Below are 12,864 nucleotides of genomic sequence, written 5' to 3'. Positions count from 1 at the left end.
AATACCCAATATCGACTGAATTCGAAGAGGTATTTTTATTTATTTTTAATGAATTGTGTATTAAAGTAATGGATAATATATCTTTATAATTTAATATATCACGAAGTTACAAGGTTTGAGTTGATTTCATGGATGGGAGTTGTTGTATCATACAGAACCACATAAAAATATCATTTTTTAGTATATATTACTTACATTATTTTATGTACCTTCTATTTAGGTGCAAATATATGATTTTTTTATGGCTTGCCTGTAAATAAAATCACCATTTGCCACTGCTTGATTACAAGAAAAACAAAGTTTTGTAACTTTGGCTGAAATTAATAAAATGGCTGCTCTGTGTAGAACTGTTATTTAGTACTTGTTAACTATAAAGCTTAGACAAAACATTGACAAAACGCATATAATGTTTCGTTTTCGTTGGAACATCCGAATAAAAAGCATATAAAAACACTTTTCTGCTAAAATGTAATGTTTAAAAAAAAATAAAATCTGTCGATGACTTTCCGAGATTTGCGGCCAAAAATATACGGAATAGATGATAGATGATCGATAGATATATAGAAGAAAGAGAATACATGTTGACTGATTTATTGTTTTTTTTTTTGTTTTGTCCACCAAATACATTAATTACGGATTGAAATACTCCTCACTATTCTTTTAACTGCCTTTGTTATAAATTTGGTATAAAATTATGCTTAGACATATTGATAGAAAAAGGAAAATTTAGTAAAAATTCTTTCTCACAAACCTCGAACAAAGTTATACTCGGTACAGAGATAGAAACTTATTCCACGCTTATACCTGCATCCAACGTGGTATAGTGCTGGAATCAACCCGCTTACTGTCATTTGTCACATTCAGACCATTTAGAAAACATGCTGTCTTTTTAGAGATTTTAAATTGAAATATCGATTATGAGTGAAAAAATGATAATCAAACTAATATTTATTTATTTATTTACATACGTTAGTTTATTGTACGTTATTTAAGACATAAGTCCCAACTCCATGGGACTTAAAGTCCTGTGTTGAGATGGGACGAGCAATTAGTTGACACAGACACATGAATATATCACCACAAATATAGGATCAGAAACATAAAAAATAATTTTATAAAAATATATATAATATGGCACGTCAACACTCTCAGTGCGATAAATGAGAGATGTCTCTGAGCAAAAGTCGTACAGGTTTTGGGTATGATATAATTCATGCTGTGGAAAAACCTCGTACGGACATTTTTCTGAGACCTCTTCTTATTGTTCGACCAGAAGTGTGTAAGTGCTTCTTTTATGTACAGTTGTCTCATATCCAGCACCTTCATGTATTGGAACAACGTTCTGACGGGTATGTTAAAGGGCGCCAGAATATTATTCTAAATAATTATTTCTGTGAAATTATGAGAGGCTTTTAAATGGATGCCGCACAACTCCCCAGCTGGCTATTCCATAGAATGCTGTGGATTGAAACAGAGCAAAGTACACACATATTGCATTCAGATCAATTTATTAAGAAGGTTTTTTGACCATGAAAGATCTATTACATTACGTATTTAAATTTATTAAATGAAAATATACACATCAAATTGTCTAAATATCAATGGCATATTTCTGTATTTCATTTATCGTTTTTACAACCAATGTCAATTTGTGCATGTTGTCCAAGTAAAAGTAAAAATCTAAAAAATTGTCTCTCTTCAATTATTTACATTGATATTCTGTTTATAAAATACGGTTTATCTAATTTATTTGTTCTTCTAAAAATAATTTCGAGTGTAAAACAACACAATTTTTAAATAATAATCAATAAATAAATTATTCTGATTGACTTGGATTTCATAAGTTATGCTTGACATTTGCAAAGTTGATTTTGTTTTGTAACTAATACGAATAATGTATTAGTATTTGTACGCAGCTTGTTCATAAATGTACACCAAAATCTTGTTGGGTCAAAAAATAAACAACGGAATAAACTTAGTATAGTTATTGCAGGTGGAAAATATTTTTAAAAGTTACCTTTTTCTTATACCGGGCGTAAATAGCTATAACGGGTTTAGTTATTCCTCTGTGTAAGGAAATCTTATAAGTAAGGCACCTAATAATTCTACAGTTCACTCTTCTTAGTAAACACTGGTTCATATTTTCTCCAAATCTTATCTCCACTTAGACATCACATATGGAAACAAAACTTAAAGAAAAATATGGGCATTTTTCCGGGTACATAAAAAACCCTTAACATACATATATCGTAGCTTTTCCCGCATAAATATTGTAGATTTATTTAGGACCTTTTTTCCTGCTTTGAAAATAAAAGTCACCTTTTCTGGCTAACTTTCTTGAACTTGCACCAGAATTGCTTTAATAATGAAGAAAAGGCTCTATATTTTCTACCCAACGAATAAAATCTAGGAAAATATATTTTCTTTCTTTATTCTTAATATACAGTAACTGTATTTTGTATCCCAACTTAACACAGAGGTTCATAGAGTTAAGGATATATATTTTTTTGTAATATTAATGTAATGGTATGAATAAAATGAAAATAAAAATAAAAATAAAAATAAAAATAAAAATAAAAATAAAAATAAAAATAAAAATAAAAATAAAAATAAAATAAAATAAAATAAAATAAAATAAAATAAAATAAAATAAAGTGAAATAAAATAAAATAAATCAAAATAAAACAAAATAAAATAAAATAAAATAAAATAAAATAAAATGAAATAAAATAAAATAAAATAAAATAACTAAATAAATCTTAACTCCGTGTCCGGTGGATGCAGATCGCCGTTCTGTTTGTGGAACATCACCGCTCTGTTTGGGAACGAAAATTCTAAATGAGCGTATTTAACTCGATGGATACCGTCGAGTAAAAATCTTGAACGAGAAAATCGAGTGGACATTATCAGACTGGATGTCGGTCACTGGTAAAAAATTTATTAAAAAAATAAAATTATATAAATGAAAGTGGAATAAAACTAAAAAGAATTATTATTATTATAATTAAAATGCAGTTCCACCAAGAAATGTCAGTAGAAAAACTCAATATATTGGATTAATGCAATTTCTAGGTCTACAGGGTTATTTTTAAGCTAAAATATTGTACTTTTTTTAAAAAAATTCAGCCTTCCTCAGTAAAAATGGAATGTTTCAACAGTTAGATGTAAAGATACGAATATAAAATTTAAATTAAATGAGTAAAATGCAGTTTTAAGGTAATCTGTGATATTTTCAAGCAAATTTTATCTCGAGTTTCTTTGGCATAAAACTTTTTAACGGTTAGTTGAAAGTGAAATTTGTAAGTTGTTGTAAAGTAAAATTTATAATTACTATTTATATTTATATTTTTATTATAACTTACTTACACTTAACGCGCACAAATCAAAATATCTGACATTTAGTATAGACAAACGGAATCAGCCAATAGAAAGAACCCTTAAAATTCATGAATGTACAAATGCAAGAAACAGTGACTGTGACTGTCAAACTATAAAAAAGGTCGATCATATAAAAAATCTAGGTATTCACATTGACAGTTATTTAAGGTGGAACATACACGTAGATAAGACAGCAACCAAACTAAGGAAAATGATATATTTATTTAAAAACATTAGAAACATCCTAAACAAAGCAACTTTAATTAATGTATACTATGCTCTAGCACAATCAACTATTAGTTACGGAGTAATAGGATGGGGAGGAACAAATAAAACTACATTAGAGCCATTAATAAAAGCCCAAAAAGCCTTACTAAGAGTAACCAACAAAAGCTTTACCAATACTCTACAGACAGACTTTTTACAGAATTTCCAGTACTAGACATAAGAAAAATATATATAAAGACAATTTTAAGACATACCCATCAAAATACTGACAGACACAATGATGGACAACAAATTTACGACACTAGGCAAAGACAAAAGACAATACTTCTGCTCCCAAAGAAAAAAATAAATTACGGACAAAGGCATTATACTTTTCTGGCCCCTAAGCTATACAACTTTTTAAGCAAGGACATATTGGCAAACAAAATGAAAAACAATATTTTCAAAGCTAGAGTACATTAATGGATTGCTAAAAAAACTAGACAGGAAGCTGAAGAATATGTTTCATATATAAGAATGTAATCCTTTTTCGTTTTATTGATGTAGATATGTTTTAATTTTTATTTTTTTTTATTTCTTTTGAATTTTTACACAATTGATGTGAAATTGTGTACAATTATGTATTAATAAATAATACACTGACACTCCGGAACGTGCCTGTGGGTATATGGAGTGGCTATATCCATAAAAAAAATATATATATATTGAATGTACCTACCTATTGTATAAACATTTTTGTTAACTATTTTTTTATATTGTATTTTATATTGGATTAAATAAATAAAAATATTGAAACTGCCATTTAAAATTCAACCGTGCTAATAATAGCGGGTTGGTAACAAGCCAATTTTTATCAGCATTTTTGGTAAAAAAAATATACTCACCAAAGGTTAGTCATAGTAATTCGCTACGCAAAAAATTCCACAATATTTATAAAGATTATTTCTTTAATTAATTTTCGAGAATCTTCTTTATAAAATAAATCCCTCTAACGGAAAATTGCAATTACGCGAAGTTGAAAATTATTGATTACATAGCGAGGATAACAAAATTGAAATAAAAGGATGAGATATTTTTTTGAATGAATAATGATTTATTTATTGTATGTACGACCTAAGACAATTACAATATTTAAATTTATGGACAAAAGAGTATGGTTAACTAATAAACCCGTCTAAAACACAAATTATGTTTGCAGGTAGTCAAAGATTGCTTAGTAAGCTAGACATACCTTCACTTAATCCTCTTATTGTCAATGGTACCAATATTCAGTAAAGGAAATCCGTAAAAAATCTAGGAGTACTAATGGATGAACATCTTTGCTGGCGAGCTCATACTAATGAATTAAACAGCAAAATATTTTTCAGTCTACCCTCACTTAGAAGGTTGCAAAAATTCTTACCCATTAGTACTAAATGCACTCTTGTACAAGCATTACTACTACCCATTCTAGATTACGCTGATGTTTCCATGACTGATTTAAGCTGTGAGCAACTAGATAAACTTAAACGACTTCAGAATACATGCATAAGGTACATTTTTGGTCTTAGGAAATATGACCACATTTCTGATTATCGTACGCAACTGAAATGGCTCAAAATTAGACAGCGGAGAGACTATCACTCCCTCACTTCTGTTCAATGTACTTCATAGTTCTAACGCTCCTATATACCTGCGTGAAAAATTTCAACGTTTATCAGTTCATGGTTTACCTCTTCGTTCTCATTCTCAAGGCACTCTCTTAATACCCATCCACAATTCCTCTTTCTTCTCTAACTCATATAGTGTTCATGCGGCTCGACTGTGGAATCATCTCCCATCCACCATCAAAGATGTTACTACATTATCTCTGTTTAAATCACGTCTGAAGAAACATCTCCTTTCTCTTCCTTAATCTCTCCTCCTTTCCTTTTTCCTCTTTCCGCTTTTTTCCTTTTTCCCATTGAGTAATAGTTTTGATTTAAGGTAATTTATAAACAAATACGTTTATTTCTATTTTCATATATTTTTAACATTTTAATCTTTTTTTTTCTCTACTGAATATGTTCTGTAACTTGAATTATAAAAATAAAACTTTTATTTTATTGGTTGGTAGGAAGAAATTGCCATTTGGCAATAAGCCCGCCAATGTACAAATAACATTATGTACAAAAAGTTAAATAACTAAAAAAATAAATAAAATGAACCAGATAATGAACTTAAAAATTTGTAGCTAAGACAAACAACGACAACAAAATAATGGGATACAATAAACTCATGAACACGATAAACATATGAGACTTCTAAATAAATCATGCCAATCCATCTTCATCCCACACTGTTTTAGTGGCAAAGAGATTTTCGAAAAGCCAGAAGATCTATCCCGAAGAATTCCAAGTTGTGTGACGAATTGACTAACCCTGAGCCCTGCTGTGAGTTGCCTAAATGTACTTCTCGTAATGGACTTAGATCGTGGGCCAAAAAGCAATGGGTAATACTCTAGCAAATAGTTCCTGGTCAGCATAATGTAAAGGAACTAATAAAATGGTACTCGCACAGGTTTGCTTTCGACCTAATAAATTTCAACCGAAATCAAATGATGGTTATCACTTAAGCCCTTACAGGATACTGCAGATTGAACAAACACCTTGCTAGAATGAACCTTTCCGAAACTTCTAGATATTGGTTCTGAAGTCCAGATGAGGATGCCGTGAATATGATGCTTTTTATCATAAAAAGAGCCTCATGAAGGACCACTGGTTAAACTTGTGGATGTTAAAGAGTTCGCCTTCTAGATTTTGCAAACTGAAAACCCTCGCCTTCCACACAACAGTTAGGCTCTTTATAAACCTGGGCTTAGAGGGCTCTATTAACTATTCACAGCGACGCTTCACAATAGATCTTCTCGAGTGAAAGTGACCTCAAAAGCTTGCATAACACTGACCTCCACCTCTTAGAATATAGATAATCTACATATTCTGGACATCGAGGCATAAAAACAAAAGTAACTCTTGGAGGATTCAATAAATAGCAGATTTTGGCTTCGAGTGATATGGTTGAGAGATGAAAAGAAATTGATTGCAACAGAGATGGGATATTACCCAAAGCATTAGGTATTTTTGAATACATAAAAGATCCATCTCAGTTCTACATTTCTCCCATGAAGACAGATTAAGAGATTGCTCTTTTTCAAAATTTGATGATTTTTAATAACCACTTATTAAAACTCAATCCCTAGGGTAAAAGTTTTAGTAGATAAATAAATCACGGTAGGGATATTATAAATACGAGATAAATAATTCGGTAGATGCAATGAATTTATCATAAATTTTCGACGTATTAAAAAACTGTCTACCGTCCTTATCTTGTAGCCGCCGGTTGTTTGTCACAGCCATCCGGAATACATAAGACGTCCAATTTTCTTGAAAATATAGAAATTCCCAACATCGCCACTAGAATCCGAAAACCTCCCTTGTCCTTAGAACCCTTATATCAAAACGTCAACTTGACAAGGGTGGAAATCTTCCCCTGAAATACTTTAAGGATAGATAGTGTATCACTCTGTAAGCTTTATACACAATTCTAATACTAGCGGTACCAGACAACGTAATATTTTTAAATCATATGATTGTTTTAACAGCAAATGGTTCATACATTACAATGTTTTAAGTATTTCCAAATGTTTCTCCTTAGCAAGTTATTTATATCTTAATTTATTTCTACAGATAGGAATATAATTTTTGAGAAGGGTTTATGAAAATCAAGGTATTTACAGGGCTTATGACTTGTCATTAGCTTAGAAATTATTAGCATTAGAAATTATTTAAAAAAACAAAAATACAGCAATTAAAATTAAAAAAACGAACTCCTTCTTTAAAAACGTAGTAGGAACGTTAATTATATCACAAAATGGAAAACTATAAAATTTATTAATGTGAACAATGTTTTGGGTATGTCCAAATGTTTGAAGACAGGCTAGGTTTCCTCCCTAAGGAGTTAATTAAATCTTAATTTGTCGTAACAGAGAGAAAAAACATTTTTGAGAGGCGAATTAGGAAGTCTAAGCATTTACAAGGCTTACGTATTTTTCAGTTTATTTGTAAAAATCACTAAGTCCCGTTTATTTAAATATTTGCAAATAAAACCAGCCAATGACAAGCCATTAGATACATGATCTTAACTTTGTCGAAAACGTCGAAACATGTATTATGAAATAACTTATATGTATTGTATTTCTTGACATGAATAAAATTTTATTAGTATTTTGTGTATTAATGTGTCATAATATTTACAAATGTAAAAACGACTTATTTTTTATATTAATAAATCTTTGTCTATTAAATTCACAAGAAAAATAAATAAAATCGTTTTCCATTATTCAATCGATAACACAATTTTAATGAGCGTCGAGACAATTCGAGATCTTGCGATACTTTTTGGCAACAAACTTAAATTCAACCATCACATTGACCACATTTCAAAGAAAGCGTCCAAAATCTGCGGATTTATTTTGCGAATATCTAAATCATTCAAAAGCCCAAAAATTGCATTAACATTGCAAAAATATTTTTTTCGCAGTTTGCTTGAATTTAATTCCATAATATGGTCTCCTAATTATAATATTCATATAACGCGGATTGAATCGGTGCAACGAAAATTGTTAAAATCGTTAATATTTAGAATCGGATCAAATACTTTCAAAATCAACTATTATGATCGTCTAGAGTACTTTCATATCTTTAGTTTAGAATTCAGAAGGATTCTGGCTGGTTTAATATTCTTGCACAAATTAATATCTAACTATATAGGTGTAAAAAATTTAAATAATCTTCACAATGAACTAAAAACTATTAAAAATAATGTATCTATAAATAAATTTAAAGTATATCTAAAGAAATTTTTGAACGTGTGAAAAAACAAAATTAAATTTTAGTTAGCGTGAATGTATTATTGTTCCTAAAAAACACACAGAATCCATTTTTTTTATCTTTCATCTACTCGTATTTCAAATTATATAAACTCTTATAAATAAATAACTACAATAGTGTAAGTCACTCTAGCACAAGAGTTATTATCTTTTTTTGGAGAGTTACAATGACAATATTTACTAGATGTGTAAAAGTAGATATGTATAGAATTTTTTTTTTAAATGCGCCTTATATGAAATTTATTAAAAAAAATCAAAAAATGTTTTAAAAAATAGATACCCATTATATTCTTGCTCAGATAAACCTTAATGTACCTCGCCGTAACTTGCGTACCAATCCTGTCTTTGCCGTGGGAAATTATAAAACTAACATGGGATTCTTTTCCCCTCTGCCAAGGATCCTTAGAATAGTGAACGAGACTTCAGTAAATGGTACTGTCGATGCGTTCCTACAGCAAAGGCAGGCATTTAAGAAGTGAACTGTGTTGTAAAAATTAATTGAGTTTACAAATCAATATGGATATCGTTGAGAAATGTTTTCATACATAACTTAAAAAATTAAATTATTAAAAAATTTGTACCTACAAAAACACGACATGTTTGGCCTTGATGATTGTGACGTCAAGATTCGTGACGATGTTATATTTAAATTGAAACGGTCACTAACAAAGTTAAAAATTTACCTGAATCGTGACGCACTCGGGGCGTGGCCAATGTAAAGGTCCATTTATATGGGAATTCAAAATGATAAATAAATATTTTTTATGCTTCTAATAACTAGTAAAAAATATTTTCTTAACTTGACAATATTTCATAGACCCTTATTATTTTTAATTATTTAAAAAGTTATGTATCCTTATTTTCTAACAAGTAGGGACATAAAAATATTACAATGGTGCAAAAATAAAATATTTATTCAAGAAATAAATAAGTTGTTTCTTCTTTAAAATGTTTCGTTCGTCTCTGTTGTAATATGTTAATTGTATGATTTAATTTATATAACATGTTTTCAGTACTTCAATAATTTAAGTTAATATTACGAAGCAGGGTACATGGCTATCTTTTTGTCCCCTTCGTTTTTTGAATTTCCACAAAGTCATCACGTTTAACATCGTAATGTCCATGTTTTGAATATAAAATTATATTATAATAATTGTACAATCACAACACCTTTGTTCGCACAGACACAGGACACAAAATTATATTACGGTACATTGTACGATAGCGTAGACTCTCCTATTCATAGTAGAATTTTGATATTTGTTGACTGAAGAGTATCAAAATCTGCACAAACAATAAAATCATTTTAGAAAAAACTTATTTTTAGGTTTTTATTTACAAAATATTTTTTCAAATAAAGTAAGGTGTACTCTACTTAGTATTCTACTTAGCTTGATAAATAAAAACTATCGCGACTTCCTCAGACTAATATGTTTAAAAAAAAAACTAAACAATACTGAGAAATATTTCACAAATCACAACTTATGACACCAAAACATTTATACGCTAAAACAACACTGACATACAGATTCAAAAACTACTATTACTCAAATGAAAGACACCTCTACAATACATCACAAACAAATAATATAATCACTAGATTCTCAACACAAAGACAACGTAAACAAATACAAACTAATACCACTTTCGGACAAAGGGATTTTGAGTATTATTCAATTAAAATCTATAACCTACTTCCACTATCTACTAAAACAATTAGTAACGAGAAAATGTGTAAAAAGGCTATAAAAAAATGGATAATGGAGCTAGGTAGAAGTAAAATGGATTGTCTCATTCTCCCAAACCAATATTGAATAAACCGCTCCGCAAGTGTATAGATTATGTTAGGTTTTTGTTTTTTTTTATTGCGCGTTTTGTAATATAAATAATATAGATGTACATATATACCTTGTTTTTAAAACTGCGAATATTTTGTTTATTATTTTTGTTTATTAAGTAAATCTTCTTTGTTTATTCTCTAATGTAAAAACATTTAAAAAAAGTATATTATTAAGGGTCCTCGGCACGGGTACGGGTCTTCACCCCAGTGAGGACACATTATTTTTATTATTAATTATAGTTTCTAAGAGAAAACTTTAATTAAATCAATGAAAATAGAGACATATTTTTAATTTATTTAACACTTTATATACATAAAGAATTTACTAACATATAAAGGCGGGCACATTACCTTAAGGCAATTCCTTCTTATTTAACCAAACCGTTCAGTTTGAGAAAATTATAAGTACATGGACATATTCTCGGAAATTATACGGAATTTTATAAGTTTATACTAAATTCGAAACAAAAATTTACTAAAAATCTACACTTTACTATGAAATAAGAAGTGGAGAGGGGAAGGAAAGAAAAAGAGAAAGGAACAACTCAAATATTTGAATAAAGACATTTCAATCTTGATTTATATGAAAACGAAGAAGGGGCGTCTTTTACATTAGTGGGTAGATTATTCTACGATCGAGCAGCTACTTCTGTGAAAGAGACGGCAAAAATTAGAGCAGTGAATGGGTATAAAAAGGAGTTACTCGTTACTGCAACGATGAGATAACCCATGTAATGATAGGGGTTGGAAGAGCACTCTCAGATAAACAGGTGTAGTAGGATTACCATTGCAGGAGTTACCTTTTGTATGTGTTCTAAAAAAGTGTGTGTTTAAGAGGCAATTAAAATACACAGACACCCATATAACATAAACAAAGGCTAACAAATTACAACAGGGATGGAAAATTTCCCTTATTTAAGGTATTCTCCATCCCAGTCTTTTGTCTACGAACATTTGGACAAACTGAAATATTGTAATGAAACTAACTGGTCCAAGAAGATGTTTTAAAATTGAAAAATTGTTTTCAGGCGTTGCTTAGTATGTGAAATAATTCAGTCAGATGAACCTCTTCACAACAATAAAGGTTTTAGCTCTTTGACTTCACTAAAATCAACAAATGGAAGAATTGAAGAAACATGGATGTTTAAACATAGGCAAAATGGTGAATGTTACACAGTGTATAAAGTGGCCACTTGAACCAGCCAATGACTGGTCATAAGCCCTGTAAATGCCTAGACTTCCATATTCACTTTTTTTTTTTTTTTTTTTTAATTTATTTGGAAGTTCAACAAGAATACATACAATACATACATTTTTTAAGTGAGCATAACTAACGTTCTTTACATATATCCTCAATTATAGAACTTCAACATCTTTCATAAATTATATAAAATAAGAGTGTAAATTCAATTTAAGTAATGGTAAAGATTAAGTTTAGTGAAAGGTAAAAATAAAGAAAGATTTATTTTTTTTTTTAAAGAAAAGAAAAGAGAAATTAAAAGCATATAAGATATAATAAAAAAGACTAAAATTAATTTACATACACAAAACTAAGGATTAGGCATTTGATCTAAGATACATAGTAATGTTTTTTTTATAACTATTTGCTCTATCATGACAAATGTCAATGTTAACTTTTTTTTCCATTTTGTTATAGAGTCTTAACATACTTGCAAGAGGGTTAGAATGTGCCATATTGTTTGTAAAAATTGGAAGGTAAAATGTATTAGGTGATCTAAGGCGCCTACGGGGAACGTACAATGACACACTTCGAACACAAAACACTGAATCAACATTATTGTGAATTATATTATACAAGTACATCATATCTATAATTTGTCTCCTAGTTTCTAACTTTTCAATTTTAAAATACTCCAAGCGCTCTTCATAACATTGAAGTATTCTGCCCATGTTACACTTAAACGACAAAGAACGAAGAAATTTTTTCTGTACAGTTTCAATTATATTTTTATAAATCACATAATGAGGTGACCAAACAATACTTCCAAATTCCAACTTGCTACGTACAAGAGAATTATACAAACAAATTATTGATGCTGCATTTCTAAATGGCTTGGATATTCTGTGTATGAAGCCCAGCATTTGTAAAGATTTCTCTTTAACAATATTGAAATGATTGGAAAAAGTTAAACGTGAGTCAAATGTGATTCCAAGATCTCGGATTGTGCTTACTGGGTTGAGGTCAATATTATTAATGCTATAGGTAAAACAGTTTTGAGTTCTTTTTCTTGTAAACGTTATTTGATAGCATTTTTTAACATTAAGGTGCATATCATTCAGTTTACACCATTCACTTAAGGAATCAAGATCTTTTTGAAGCATTGCGTGATCATCTGTTGATTCAATTTTACGAAATATTTTCAAGTCATCAGCATAGAAAAGATAATTACACTCTAACAGGGAGCCAAGATCGTTTATAAAAATTAAAAATAATAATGGTCCAAGATTAGAGCCCTGCGGCACACCAGATGTTACAGTTAAAGGTGATGAT

This window comes from Micrasema longulum, unplaced genomic scaffold (genome assembly GCF_059751315.1).
Source record: "Micrasema longulum isolate JH-2025_06_02 unplaced genomic scaffold, ASM5975131v1 h1tg001165l, whole genome shotgun sequence".
Taxonomy (NCBI): Eukaryota; Metazoa; Arthropoda; class Insecta; order Trichoptera; family Brachycentridae; genus Micrasema; species Micrasema longulum.
Note: the sequence above shows the minus strand (reverse complement) of the source record.